The sequence below is a fragment of the Fukomys damarensis genome, unplaced genomic scaffold (genome assembly GCF_012274545.1).
Source record: "Fukomys damarensis isolate Sample0158 unplaced genomic scaffold, DMR_v1.0_HiC HiC_scaffold_21, whole genome shotgun sequence".
Taxonomy (NCBI): Eukaryota; Metazoa; Chordata; class Mammalia; order Rodentia; family Bathyergidae; genus Fukomys; species Fukomys damarensis.
Window position 1 is genome coordinate 21393885 of NW_022900933.1, and position 16302 is coordinate 21410186.

Sequence of the window (16302 nt, forward strand, 5' to 3'; positions counted from 1 at the left end):
TAAAAAGTATAGGAAAGATAAATGATGGTGGTCAATGAAACAGTCATTTTACTGTGACCTAAAATCACTATTCCCATTCCCCTACAATTGAAATCACATTTGTTTATTAACCCTTGAGCCTTTCCTGATTCTTCTACCACAAATGTACACAGGCCCATTGAACCTTTATTTCCACCAACTCTTTATATGTAGGGTCTAGTGTTGAGGATGTGGTTGAGCGCTACAGTGATTTCCTGGCATGTGCAGGGCCCTGGATTCAATACCCATATGTATTCTATATACCATACAATTCACCCATCAAAACTGTACAATCTGGTGACTTTAGCATAAAGATCTGTTCAATATGTAGCACCTATGAGAAACATTCAAATGGTAATAATATAGTCGGTGCCTCAAAGAGCAGTCTTGTATCTTTCCCAAGTTGTAGAACTGTCACTGCCTTAGAGGCCCCCTCCAATTCTATCTTACTTTCCTCCCACAAACTCTCTAAATCTACTTAATATGTAATTAGAGGATTCTTTTAAACATTCACCTTTTCAATAATCTAAAAAAAAAATTTACCAGATGAACACATATGTGCCGGCCAAACCACTATTGCCTATATGTATTATATTTCACCCAAGACAGAAAATGGCTCTGAGGATCTGAAGCTTGTTTTGAATCTTACATAGATCCATACAAGCTCCTCACCCATATTTAAGTTGGAACTGGAGCCTTCTCCAAAAATATCCAATAGAACTGAAATTTTTATTATGCTACTAGAGATAAGTTTGATAATTACAATATTTATTAAACATTGATAAAGCGATTACTAAAATTTAAATTGAGAGCCCCTAAAGAGCTTAAAATGTAGTAAAGTTATAGAAAATAACTGTCAGACTATAAAATAGGTTCTTTGAGGGTTCCGAGCTTAATAGAGGCATGATAGCAAGTTAGGAAATCCTTCAAAACTGACAGGCAGAGATCAAAGCTGTATGCCCTTCCATACAAAATTTAGATGTAGGATCAAACTCATAATTTGGATGAATCCTACACTTGCATTTGTAAAAGATGCAACTGGGAAAGTTTTGGGAATCTTGTCCATGAAAGGACAAAGAGGGATAGGAAGATGTAAGTCAAGGTCAACAGCTGGTTTGTTATTGATGGAAGAGAACATGAGGATGTTTGAGAAAGGCAGTAACTGATTGTACCAAATGAGAAATGAGTGGCGGGACAGAAGATCCAGGTAGAGATGTTACTTTGAAGGAAAGAGAAGATGATTTCCTGGACAGAAACAAACAAACAACACCTGTCAGAAACTGACATATTGCCACACATCTGATAGAAGTAGAGAAAGTAATAGCATTCAATCACTCACTGTCCAATCAAAGTAACAGACAAGGCAACCTAGAAATGGGACTGTGAGCTCATAGTAGAAGTCTTCTAAAAAACATGTGATGAAACTCAAGCATCAGTAAGGGAACAGCTGGCCTCGTCTGACATTAATAGTAAGACTTTACCTTTTTATTACATTTGCTCATTTATTGTGAAATAATGAGGACAGATGTTTTCCTGATTTTACCCCTCCCCCCAACAAAGAAAACAGACTTAAAGAACTTAAGTGACTCCGCCAAGGACACATAGCTAGTACGTAGCAGAGTCATGATTTGAAATCCAATCTTACGTTTTTTTCTTTTAGACTACTTTCAGTTATATAATGTTTTCTCTAGAGAAGCAAGCCATTTTTGGCAATCTCCAGAAGCATTTGAATTGGATAACAGGACATTGTATTCATCTGTAAGGAGTGCTGTAACAAAACACTATAATTTTGGTGACGTAGAAAACCAATTTCTCAGTTTTAAAGATTGGAAGTTCCAGGTCAAGGCCAACTTCCATTTCTGGTAAAGATTCTCCTCTTGGCTTGTAGAGAGAGAGCTTTCTGTATTTCTCTCCTTATAAGGCTACCAATACTATTGGATACTGCCCCATTCCGATGACTTCAGTTAAACTTAATTACCTTCTGAAGACTCTTTCTCCAAATATAATGACATTTGGGGTAGGACTTCAACATATGAACTTATGGTATGTGTCTGTGGTGGTGGTGTGTTGCAGAGATCACCAGGGGGATTGTTCAGGCCATGGCAGGTGTGAACATTTCAAAAAATTGGTGAAGTCGAGGAAACCAGAAGCAACTCTAACATTGTTGAAGTGATTACATGGGCTGAAGAGGAAAGCAAATAAATACATGAAAGACTAAACCATGAGGTAGTAGGATCCTATGATAAGGACAGGGAGGCAGTTTAAGATTGTATAACAGAGAGGCCACTTAGATAAGAAATAGTCAAGGGGCCCAGTATTTAGACCTTCATGATGTATTAAATAAACAGTGAATTTCAAGAAGGCTTCAAGTCTTTAGTGAGTAGGGATGTGGGTTCTGGAATCAGAATGCCTGGCTTACAATTTGGGGCAATGACTTTATATAATTTACTTATCATACGTAAGAGTCAGTTTCCATAACTATAATTATGCTGTCTTCTAGGTTTGTCAAGAAAAATTAAGCAAAATATTGCATAGAAGACACTAAGCGCGCACCTGGCACAAAAGCCTTAATAAATGTTGGTCATTTCTGCAACTTGGCATTGTTAACTGACTCGGGAAGGCTCATATTAGCCGCTACATCTATGCCTAGCCAGTGCCAAAAAGTGAAATAAAAACAATTGTAGCTTTGTAATCACTGTGCATGTTCCTCTAATTCTTTCATTTGCCAAGAAAATATAAAATTCAGTTGTCTCTCATTACTCATGTTTTCCTTTAAGTGCCACTAGTTCTCTGTTTCTAGGCTCCAGCTTGGCCGAGGCCCAGGGCAGCTTCCAACTGGGTTGTCCGTGCCTCCCTGGGTCTCCAGCGCTCAGGTTCCTGTGGCAGCTGCTCCGCCACACGCTAAAGAAGGCAACAAAAGGCCTCCAGGCACCTTGCACCTCTTTATTGATATGCATTATCTTAGCTTTGTTTTCAACTTGATTTTTATTGGGAATATTTTCAAATAGTCCCCAAAAGTAAGAAAGAATAGTAAAACCAACCTCCATTTATCCATGATATAGTCAGAATTTATTCCTATTTTGATGTTTTTTTTTTTAATCTTTTCCACCTCCCAATGAATGCATCTCTTTTACTACTGTAGGATATTTAAAATCCAGGAGGAACATTCAGAGAATAACTTGCTGGATCCCCAGACCCTAGTCTTGTTCTCCATGTTTCAGGGCAACTACCTTAATGGTCTATCTGATGGACGATGAATGGCACCCTTCCACTTCATTCAGTGGCAACGTAAGAGAGGAGATTATTAAAGAGCTCCTCTTCACTTAATGAGATTGCTTGAAAATTGAAAGGATGTTTCAGCTTGTCCATACTTCAACTGTGCTCAATCATCTTTTGAAATGAATACAAAGCAGGCCATACATTATAGACAGTTGTTATGTCTTCTGAAAAATACAACATTGTAGAATTAGATCTATTCTTTCAGGGAGATAAGAGATAAGAAGAACATTACTAACTTACACGTATAGAAGTTAAGAAATACCCACTGTTACCCCTACAAGACCACAGATCTATTTCGGCAGAGTTATATTTAACTCTCAGAGTGTATTTGTAACAGCTAAAACTACACTGAATTTGCATGAGTGTACACAGAAGAGAAATTCATTAAGCACATTTTCAAATTATGATTTTATTTCTACTCCACTGGCTGTTGACAAAGGTAATTTTCTTCTGTTTTCTCTTACCTCCTGTTTTTTTACCAAGAATTTTCATTAGAAGGGTGTTATGAGCCAAAGAGAGAGAGAGACAATTTGAGAAGAAATTCTCCTTTGTTATGGTTACAGAACATTGAAAGAATAAATAGGTTGAACCACTAGAAACTTTTGCTACTTTCAAGGGACAAAATAAAATTATAATTGCTCATTTTAATAAAGTAACAATTTTTCTATTCTCAATCTGTGCTTAGGCATTTGTTTCACTTTGTTTTGAGAAATGTAGCAGAGCATATACAGTTTCTAAATAAATAATTACATTTGCAAGAAAAGAGAGAAAGTAGGATGAGGTGTGGGGTAAAAAGGTGCGGGAGATAAAATTAGAAGTGTCACTGAAATTGAAAAACTAAAACTTCTTTGGAACTACAGTGTAGTTTTCAGTGTTCACAAACCAGTCAGGAAATTGTGCTTGTGCCGTATGTGTATGTATGAGTAACCAGATTTATCAAACTGGGAACAAGAAGACTGGCACAGATCCTCTTCAACACCCTAGGAAGACAGGCAGGATGGGTAAGCGGGGAGAGCCAATGCAGAAAAGTTGCTCCTATGCTCCTGGTGGTTTGTAATTACTTAGAGGAGGATAGGTCCAGAGTTAAAGCATCTAAAATCATAGTAGGATATATTTTCTGTTTCTCCCTCTCTCACTCTCCCAGAAGTAATAAGTTCTTCATACACACACACCTACACACATACATACACACACACACACACACACACGCACCCTAGGCTTCTTTCTAAAAAAGAAAAAAATTGAGATAATCTGTACTTGTATAGAAATAAATTATAAAATTCTTAGCACCCTAGGCTTTCTAAAAAAGAAAAAAATTGAGATAATCTGTACTTGTATAGAAATAAATTATAAAATTCTTTAGCCATTGTGCTGGCCTTTTGTGTAGTCCTTCTACATCTTTGTTTCTTCTTTTTAAAGTTAACATTTCTTTAATCACTGACCTTACAAGCACCAGCTCCCTCAATGTATATTTTATGAGCCTAAGTGACTCCTGTACTTAGGTGGAGAGCTATTCCTTGACTTCCTCACTTGGCAAGTGACAATCTGATAACATAAATTGCACTAGGACAACTGCTTTTTTTTTTTTAAATAAGTAGCTTGAAGGTATGGAGCCATAGCTGGCAAAGTGTCTGTTATTAAAAATACTAGATATTGGTAAATGAATGGGCTTTGAAAACAGACAAAGGAAGACAAAAGGGAATTTTGACTGCTGTTCAGTCATGGTTCATGGTTAATACTGAAAACAATAATTATTTTATTTTTCAGCTCAAGGATTTTAGAGGTCAATGATATCAATATGTGACTTTGATGTTTCTATTACATAAATCAGTTGAAATGTTACTACAGTCATACCCACACCAAAAACCCCCCGCTTGTAGACAAGCAAGGAAAGGTTTTCAAAGCCCAAGCTGGTCAAACAAGGCTCTGCTGAAATAGCGGCTTCTGAAAGTCTCTGTTAACAAGGACTCCACTCCCCTAGCCAGTGGGCATCTCATTGCTGACTGTGGCAGGCAGGTGCTGGATGGCACACAGAAGGAGCGGCTTCCCCTTATGCCACCTCAAAGAAGTTTGGATTTTCAATTTATTTTTTAAAGGCAGATACATGGTAAACATCGGAATGTGAGTTTTATGCTAAACACATTTTGGTTTCAGAGCAGTTATCTCATGCTGCCAGAATAGCCTTAAGGATTAAGATGGTTTATTGGGATCAAATGCCTAGGAGATTTATTATAGTGCAGGCTGTTTACTCATTCCCATTAAAATGCCAATTATGCTTATTTCTTTGCTTCTCTCCTACTTCTTTCCTTCTTTTCTTCATAACCCATATTCTGTTATTTTATATTTCGGCTTTCAGATGAATCTTCTTAGGTTGTTAAACTTTATTAAATTCATCTCTTTGGTAGCTTTCTGATTTTATGGTCGCCAGGGAGTGGCGATGACATATACGCTGCTCACTGGGGTTTCAGGAACACCAAGGCCCTGGTTCACATCTCAAATCTACAGAAAAATCATTTTCAGGGACCGCCACTAGTGATTACAGAGGTAGGTGCTCTTGAAATAACTTATTTTGAAGAATCACCAGCACCTGGCAATCATTATAGAGCCATATACAAACAAAAGCAATTTTCTACCAGATGTATGATCTAGTTGGATAAGAGGGAGATTATCTATTTTATATCTATGTAAATTTATGTAAAACATTCAACAATATGGACAAGTTAGCACACAGTGTATCAGCTTTCAAGAATATAGACATGACGCTGAAGGTATAATCACTTAAACAAGGAAGTCAGAGGTCAGGAAATAATACTCAAAGGCTTGGTAATACATTGACATTTTTAAGACAGCCAGTAACTGAACCAACTGGACTAAGATGATATTACGAAACTCATAGTAGGCCAGTCAAATATTGGCTATACCCAGATAAAGTCACTTTGAACCCTTAGTTTCTGTTGTAGTATCTGACTCAGAGGCGATGCCCAGTAAACCTTACAAGATGGAACAGATGAATGTTGCTGACCTGCTGCTAGTCAGAATACAGAAACACATCTCTTACCATTCCAGCTGGAGGGCGCTTCCCAATTCAGATGGCCAGGCCTGTCACTAGACTTCCTGAAACAGGGAATCCAGAGTAAATCTGAGATTTTGCATTTCTAACATCCTAAGGCAATGCCATACTGATCCGGGGAACACATTTCGAGTTCCCTTGTATTATGGTTTACATCTCAAATCGTCCCGCAGAGGTCTCCCATGTTTGAAAGGTGACTGGATCATGAGAGCGCTACTGCCACCAGTAGATTAATCCATGTATGCATTCAGCAGCTGAATGTGGCGGTAGGCTCAACTCTGGAGGGAAGAGAAGGGCCCCTGGGGTGGTGACCTGGAGGGGTGTGTTCTTACGCCCACCTCCTCCCTTCTCAGTCTGCTTCCTGGCTTCATGGTGTGAGCAGCTGTTCTCCACCAGGCTCTTCCCCCATGATAATTCAGCCTTGAAGCCAGCCAGACTTTGAACTAAATCCACTGGAAACTATGAGCCAAGTAAACCTCTCCTCCTTTGAACTGAGAGTGTTGGGTGTTTTGTCCCAGTGATGGGAAAGTGACCTATAAGGTCACAAAGGAGCAACAAGGTGCTCAAATCCAGTAATTAAAAATAACTATTCTTGAATTGTTTATTTGCTCAATGGCTGAGGTGCCTTCCAACTTAAAAATTCTTTGAATCTCTGAAGAATTATTTGGATACAACTGATAAGGCAGAGAAAGAAGTTAATTTACTAGAAGTGAGTGATAAAGCAGAAAATGAGTACAGTGAATTGAACAGTTAAATGTTTTTCTAATTCTGTTAAATATTTTTCTATGCATCTCATTTACTTCTTATAAAAATCCTTTGGGATTAGTACTTTCCTCCTGTCAGATCAGATCTAAGAAAATTTATACTTTGAGTCAAATGTTTTAGTAAGTTTAGAACCAGAATTTGATCTTTTACTGATACCCAAGAACTTTCCAGTTCCAAAAGTAAGCCATGGTAACAGAACCAGTATCAACAGTGATATCAGCAGGGCCAGTTGTTCGTAGGCTAACTGAAGTATTCCTCCTAAAGGGCCCCATGATATGGTCTTAATTATTCTTTGAGTATATTTGCAAAAACTCAAAAATGTTAAGTAATCGGCATGAGATTACATAGAAGCATTTTTTGTAGGGCATAATATCAAGTGATGCATTTCCTAGATTGTCTGCAGAAAAATCCATATATTTAAGAAAACTCTCAAAATACTGTTATTATAAGGTTCCACACAGTGCAATTTCTTTAGTTCCCCACTAATGATAGGAAGATGCTGTGATGAGCTGTTACCAAATTTTTATGTCTTTATGCAATAGGTTAACTGGGGCATAATATTCAATTTTATTTGTTTCAAAGAAATATGCGTAGATAGCTTAACAGGACAAATAAAAGCTTTACTCAAATAGCAGCAGCCCCTTGCTCCCGCATTTCTTCTCATCTGCTTGCCAGAGACAACCTCAGTCTTCTCTTAGCTACTTCCCCCTTTCTAAATAGAACATACGATTATCTTTTGAATTCCTAATTTCAAGTATAATTAATCAACATCCTAATATGAGGCATTAGAATTTTATCTAATATCTCCCTTTCCCTTCCTAACTCTAGCTATATTGTACACTGTGATTAAGCACATATTATGATTAAATACTATTTGGAGCTTTCATGATTATGACTATGCAAATATTGTTCTTTGTTGAATAGAGCAGTATATTATGATTACTTTTGCTCTTCTATGTTTTTGTAGAAGGCAAAGCTTTTACAGAGATAATTATAACTCTTTTTTCCTTTCATTTTCTTGGATTTATAAGAATTTGTGGCTATATACTCTCACTTCATTTAGTGGCCTTTGAAAAATAACTTTCAAGATGGGCTTTTAAATGGCCAAATATCTCTGATGATTTGACACACCATTCCCAGACTTCTCTATTCTCTTTCTTCAATCCTTCTGAAGTACTTAAATTGTCTTTTCATTTACCCTTAGGGCCATCATCCATGGTCACCCACCTGTTTTTTTTTTTTTTCTAACCCTGTCTATGATGGATTTCCTGGCTTCTCAGTTTCATAACTTTTTCCTATTTACTACATTGCATCTTTGTATAAAGCACACTCTCTAGTAGCTTCCTACCAAAGTATGAATTGTATTAAATTTTGGAGATTTTTGCATGCCTGAAAATATCTTCATTAAGATTTGTGACACTTTTGTTGGAGTACAGGACTCTAAATACAAAACTATTTTTCCTTTCAAGCGTTTTCTTCATGGTCTCCCAGATTCTAATGTTGCTGATGAGTGGACCAAGACCATTTTGTTTCTCTGCCTTCAATGCATGACTTAATTTTGTCAGAATATTCTTTATCCTTGTTGTTTGAAATGCCACAGTGCCTGCTTCAGTGGCTATTGCCAAGTGAACTCCTCTATGAAACTTACAATCTTGTCAGAAAGAAGAATAAAAATTATTTTCTCTAGAGGTTATCAAAGAAATCTATTATTGGATTAATTAGATGGAGGAGAGAGAGAGAGAGAGAGAGAGACAGAGACAGAGACAGAGAGAGACAGAGAGATGGGGGGGAGGCTGTTTAACTGCTGGCCCACTTGAACTTAGCCAGAAGTTGCTGCACAAGTTGTACCAGAATAAATAGCTGCTACTTGCTTCCTCTGTGAAAGCAGAGTTCCGCTTCCATGGTGCTTGGAGTCTTGTAATGTAGATGTGAAAAGATATTGAGCTGTAATAGAATAATCCACAATGGTGTATGTGCATACTGCAATATTTCAAAGAGAAAATAATTTCACACAGAGAAATGTGAAATATTCTAAGAAGGAGGAGGTATTTGGTGAATCACAGAGGCTAAGAGTAGAAAGAAAGTTAGCATTTGAGGATCTCTGAAGTCTGAGTGGTTAATACCAAAAGAAAAGTCATCCACTTACAGGCTACAGTATATAAAAGTAGAAAGGCAAAAAAGCATATTCAAAAATAAGTTGTCTGAATGCTAGTTGATAGAAGAAAAAATAGCTGGGGATTTAGCTCAGTGGTTCCACTGCCTGCCTCGCAAGCACAAGGTCCCGAGTTCAATCCCTGATACAAAAAGAAGGAAAAATAGGAGATACCTAAGAGAATTTTAGGGACAAAATATGATAATCTTTGAATGCAAACCAGTTATAAAGTGATAACTTACTCCATTTGTGTCTTTTCATTTACTATTTTGCATTAACTAATAGACTCTTGAAAACCATCCTGGGGTAGGCTGCTGGTGAGGGACCTGAAAGACACTAGTCTTCTGACCTCAAGTATTTTCAGCATGTGAAAACTTTTATTGTAGTTGTTTCTGCACCTAGGTACTACAGGTAAAGTATGAATAAGATGTAGAAGACTCATTCAGAGTAGAGAAAAAGGAACATCTGAGTTGCTAGGGGTTTTAGAAAAAGTCAAAAAGGAATAATGGAGCCAAGAAGAATAAAAAAGGTATAGAAATTTATCAAAAGCCTGGATAGACCATTCTAAGCAAAAACAAAAACAAAAAAACCCACCCATTCAAAAAGATAAGAGAGAGCATGGCATGTTCATTTGGTAATACATTCATTCTATACATTTGTATTGGGTATTTCTTTTTTTAAATTTAATTTTATTGGTACATTTAATGTATTCAATATAATGACATTGTTTGAAATTTGCACCTTTACATAATCCATCTTGGTTCTTATTTTTCCCCATTCCCCTGCCCTCCTTTTCAACCCCTCTCCCACACCAATCTACAAAGATTGTTTCCATTATTTTTCATTTTCTCATATTAACTCCATTCCCTTCTTTCCTTTCCCCTTCCCCTCCCATTTCCCCTTCCTCTTTGTCCCCTTTCTTCCTATTTCATGTTATCTATTATACGTTTTAGTCCTATTTACACTATCAGTTTCTCACACTAGAGAAACTATTTGATATTTACACAAGTGTCGTATTTATATCCCTTAAGAGTATCACCTCAATGTGCACCCATTTAGCAATAAATGTCTCTAGTTTCTCATTCTTTATGGTTGAGTAGTATTCCATTTTATGATGTGTTTTGTTGATAAAATGTATTGAGTGTTTCTCATGCACTGGCCTCACTGCTAACCATGGTGGGGAATTATATATCTTCCAAAACACAGAATGATGTCCTCTCTAGGCTGATAGCTTCCTAAGGAGAGTTGTGTCTGTCTAATTCATTGTTGTACCAGTACTTTACATTTATTAAAATAATATATGTGAAGTCATGATAATGAATGACTATAAATATTATAGCTACAAGATGATACATTCATTGTAGAGAAATTCTGAGAATTATCATTACATTATGTCATAAAACTGGGAATATAGATCAAATTTCTCAAAGGCTATATGATCACACATACATACATACATACAATATATATATAAGTACTTTACATTTATTAAAATAATATATGTGAAGTCATGATAATGAATGACTATAAATATTATAGCTACAAGATGATACATTCATTGTAGAGAAATTCTGAGAATTATCATTACATTATGTCATAAAACTGGGAATATAGATCAAATTTCTCAAAGGCTATATGATCACACATACATACATACATACAATATATATATACACATATATACATATATTATATATGTGCATATATACATATATATACAAATATATATGTATATATATATATATATACATACATGCAGATAAAAAGCTCCAGTAAAAGGAATAGTTTTTTTAAAATTTAATAAATAGGATTTCCAACATTTCTGTACAAAGTAAGAAAGTACGGCCATTAAAGAAGAGTTTTGTCAGAGGAAAGTTTGGTTTATTTGCACCCTGTGTATATATTGACTATTAAAATAAAACCACTTGTCTTCGGAGAATTGTGAAAGTGGCTACATTGAAGCCCTCAGTGATTCTTCTACTCTGACCCTTACAGATTTGGTTCTATAACCCAATGGGAATCTTGCTGTGGAATTGGTATTTGCCTTATTTAGTCTTTGAGTCCTGGGTGGTAGTGGGTTCACTCAGCTTAGTGCTTGGATTCTGAGGTCTAACTGCCTCACTAAATGGTCCCAGTGCCCCTTTGCCATGGAACATGTCCATGGTCTCAATACAACAATCAAGACAGTATTTCCGCTCAGTGGAGCATTTTAACATGAGAAAGAGTAGTCACCCAAGTAACAGACCATATTAGAGCATTACTACCAAGCAAGAGACATCACGGAGGGCAACGTTGCTTCCATGAAATGCAGCACAGCGGTTCAGATAAGACAAATGTCTTACTCTCAAGAGACTCAAGGCCTTGTAATGGATACCACTCTCTACTTAGGAATAATTACAACTCCCCTTGCAAGCCTAGCACTTTGCTAAGTGCATATGGGCAATCTGTGTGTGTGTGTGTGTGTGTGTGTCTGTGTGTGTGTGTTTGTGAGATTAATACATTTACATGCCCTGCTTCTCTTCTTACCTTTATTTCTTTACTTAAATTTAGCAGTATGGAGGTCCTTGACAACCCACAACAGAAACGTTCTCCTACCGTAATGAAATAAGTCAGCTAGAACTGAGAACTGCATGCAAGATGAGGGAGAACAAGTGAGCAGAGAAAACAGAACATTCAGAAAGGAACATGTTTTTAAGAAAGATATGAAGTATTTTCTTGATGGCACACACTTGAAAATAAAAATTAGAATAGTACAAGTTTTCAGAATGAAAGATGATTTTCCATAGTTCTTTCCCCCCAAAGACACAAAAGCCTAGTGAGTTTACTAGTACTGAGAAGCCTGAATTCTCCTCAATAAAAATGATCAACTTTTATTTATTATTGTAGTTCTTGCAGTTCTTAACGTAGTGTTTAGTACTTAGTATAGGATTAGTTAATATTTGTTGAGAAAATGAATTATGGAAAACACATCAATATGTGTTGGCTAATTCCACTTATTCTAGGACCTAGAATATAAGCAAGGGGGGAGAAGTAAAATACTAGTAGAAACGGGGGAAAATTGAAAAAAAATCGTGTCACTTTGCCACCTTTCATACACGACAGCCCCTACAAAGATACATAAACTGCCAGAGGTAGAATCAAAGGATACATGAATGAAATGTTAGATTGCAAAGGTAGTATTAAACACATTTGCGACCTTCTGAATTACTGGGGTGTTTGAATGGTCAAAGGACCTTACTGATTGTTGAAGTATTTGTTTAGTCTGTGTCTATCACCATGGAACCTAGAAGCATCTGTCAACTGTTGAGTGTTTCGGAGGGTGGGGGAGTTGCCAGAACTGGCCCTACAATATCTTTAAAGAAAAAGTATGTGCACATATTCAGAAGGAGAGGCAGTTTGCTTTTTTCTGTCTCAAATTCTGCTACTACCACAAAGGGATTGATTTCCAGAGTACCACTTTAGCACTTCCTAGTTTTACTATTTCATAGAGAGTTTAGTGCCAACTCCTGTGTCACTGGTCCCAACAGATGATCAATAACTACAATAATTGTTCTGAGGAAGTGAGAACAGACTGTCATGATTCCTCTACTTGGGTGGAAACCAGGGCAAGCATCATGCAATTTGCTTTGCGGGTTGTTAAAGTAATCGACACTTTGGGTTACAGGGTGTCACTTTCCCTTTTTTGTGTCTAAGAGTGAATAATTCCAGCTCCATATTTGCCATCTACAGCATGGGAGGCTATTGCTCACCTCCAGTTCTCCTTTCTGAACATGTTCTCCTCAAAAAATGGCAGCGTGTGTCTTCTCTTGGCCTCTTACCACCTCTACTTGTTTTTCGGAAGAGAATATATGGAAATAAATATCAACAGAAGGGACTCGTAGTGTTAAAAAATAACAAGGACATGTTGCGCCACGTATGCAGCCCAGTACTGGAAACTTGGATACTGTCCCTTATACTTCATTTACTGTGGCAGCCAACACTGCTCTGAAAACCAGAACACAACAGCAGCTCACCCTGTAGAGTCTAAATCCCTACAGAGTAGAAAAGTACGTTGCTTCTCTGCACAAATATCTTCATTTGTCTTCCCAGATATCATGAAAGTTTTAGGTAAAAGTATTCACGAGATCAGGAAGTACATCCTCAATTTGAGTCATTAATTATAACGGCCCCATCTCAAGCCAGAGGAGGTCTGCATTCACCGGCAACATGTATCAAAGCGGAGGGAATTTCTGGGACCCAGGATGTGGAGAAAAGTGCACAAATTCAAGGGTGCGTACATTTATTTACACCTACAATGAGCCACACGGCTCATGAAGGTAAGCTAGTTACTTACTATCTTCACCTGAAATGTTTCCTATCTGACTAAACTATTCAGTTACTGCTGCACCACAGAAAAGAGACAAAATTCTGGGAAATGACTATTTTCCGAACAAGGTGAGTTATTCATCAATATTTTGACAAGGACACAATGACTAATTACCAAGAAAGTCTTTTAGGAAAACAACCAAGGTAATTCCACATTGGGACATTTAGTCACTTGTCTCATTTTAGAGAACTGAGGGAGAAGAAAGAACAATGGTTGATGAAGAGATATTTTAAAATAAATACAAAATGGAAAGGATACCTGTCTGTATTCAGCATAGGTTCCTTTTCCAGGGATTGAGAATTTATTTTTAAAAATTTACGTTAAAAGCCCTTTTAAAGAAAATTATAACATATTATATTTCCTCTTATTTTTATAAATAAAAATATATGTCTTTTAATTATTTGGAATATCATTTCATAAACATTGGATATTATTTTCTCCACAAACATTTTGCCTTTTCCCATGTTTTACACCTAATCTCTTCCAGGAGCTAAAGCTGGTCACCACAGAGTCTATTAAGGGAGAAATAAAGTAGAAGTGATAATAGGGAACTAGAATGTTCTAGGAGTGGAGAGATGGTCTTGCAAGGTTAGCTGCAGGCCTTTAAAGGTGAAGGTGCTATGCTTTCTTTTTTTTTCAGTATGAAGACTGAACCAAGGGGTGCATTAGCACTGAGCTACATCCCCAGCGCTTTTCTTTTGTAAACTTGAGCCCCGATCTCACTAAATTGCCCAGGCTGGCGTGGAATTTGGGATCCTCCTGTCTCAGCAGCATGGATTACAGGCATGCATTGCCACTCGCAGAAAGTTGCTGTGCTTAAATGAGACAAAATACCAAGCACAGAGTCATGCCCACTGGCCCACATTAGAGGAATATTACTTATATTTACTGTAGCAATTGCAAAAAGCTGAACAGAATTCTGGGATTGTCGGTTGCTTTAATTCAATTTAGCGTATGTTTTGGATTGAAAGCTGAAGGTTCCAGACTCTACAGGTTTCCTGAGGACTGAGAGTTCATTTGTGTTCTTCTTGTCTTTATTGCCTTCAGCTTTACTCCTCGAAAAGCCCTTACAAGTGCTCAAGTTTTGCCTTGCTGAACTCTTCCTTTTTCCTCCAATTTGCTAACTCCAAGTCAGCTTCCTTAAAAAATCATGTGCTGTTGGAAACCAAAGCTTTGCACACTGAAGCCTCACCTCTGTCAGACGCAATGACTGATTCTTTCACTTGTTCACTATGTTCCAATCCTAATTTAGGGTGAACTGTTCTTTCCTTTTATGACTTGCTGATGTTATCTCATGACTAACAACAAGGAAAGAAAGGATATCCTATCACTGCACACTCCCTTACAAAGTAGTGGCACATAAATGCAAAGATAATTGCCACATAAAAATAAAGGCTCATTACAAAAAAGCACAGCCACAATCAGTTAAAAACAAAAACTAGTCAAAGCATGCATTCCACCCTTGGCATTTGAAAAGATTGGCTTCAGTTTGGTTAATGCAAATGAGCTTTGACCCAAGGATACTATCGCTTAGAGAGAATGTCATTGATGTTGAGAGAAGAGTAAAAGTAACAAGATTTCTATTTAAACATTGACAATATGCATTAGCTGCCAGAAGATATCTAATAAAAGGAGATCAGTACCTATGCAGTTAGGGACTCAAGGATCAATTGTGCTTTTAATAACTCAGCACATCAGCATACAGATCACAATAATCCAAACCATGCAGGCAAATCTGGATGACATGGTAAAAATGATCTGGGTATTTGAATAATTAAAAATCACAGATAATCCCAAACCCTTATGGTGATAATTCATTAAAACCTCCTCCCTTAGAGAAATGGCTTTATAAAAGCTGCAAATCATTACAAAACTGTCTGGCTTATGCCTCCTCTGCTTTGATAATCCTGCTGCATTCTCTGGGGAAGGCCACAGGAAGCAGTGAAACGGCCTGATCAGGAAAGAGGAAGAAAGGGACACAGCTTCAAAGAGAAGCCACAAAACTCTCCACAGACCTGAGAACAATGCCCAGAACTATCAGTTGTGAGCCTGCTCTGGAGAACAGCTGAAAGTAAGATTTGCATCATTCTGATCAAAGCAGGGTGTGGGGGCACATGAGTATAATCTCAGTACTCTGGGAGGCTAAGTCATGAGGATTGCAAGTTTGAGCCCAGCCTGCACAACTTGGCAGCATAGGAATACCCTGTGTCAAAATGTTTAAAAGGGCTGGAAATATAGCTCAGTGCAAAGGCCCTGTGTTCAATCCCCAGAACTGAAACAAACAACCGCAGAGATAAATTTTATAACGAGAAAGGGGAAAAGTGTGCGTATATCCAATTCTATCCTCAACTTAGGACACAGTTTCTAGTGGAAATCATGTAGAAGGATACTCCTTTTTTTTCTCCTCCATGATTTGATTTGGAGATTTTCCATAGGAAAAGCACACAGCCTAAAAAGTAAGGCAAAATAACAGGGTAAAGTTGGTGCATACAGATGCTAGATGCAACTATTTTAGTTCAGGGTCTCCATGGTAGTGAGCAAAGACTTCCCTAAAGGAGCAACTTCAAAGTGAAACCTGAAGGATGAGTAAGAGTTAATTAACTAATGGCAAAGTCAGGAAAAAGGAGCTAATGGACAGTAGCTGGGAACCTT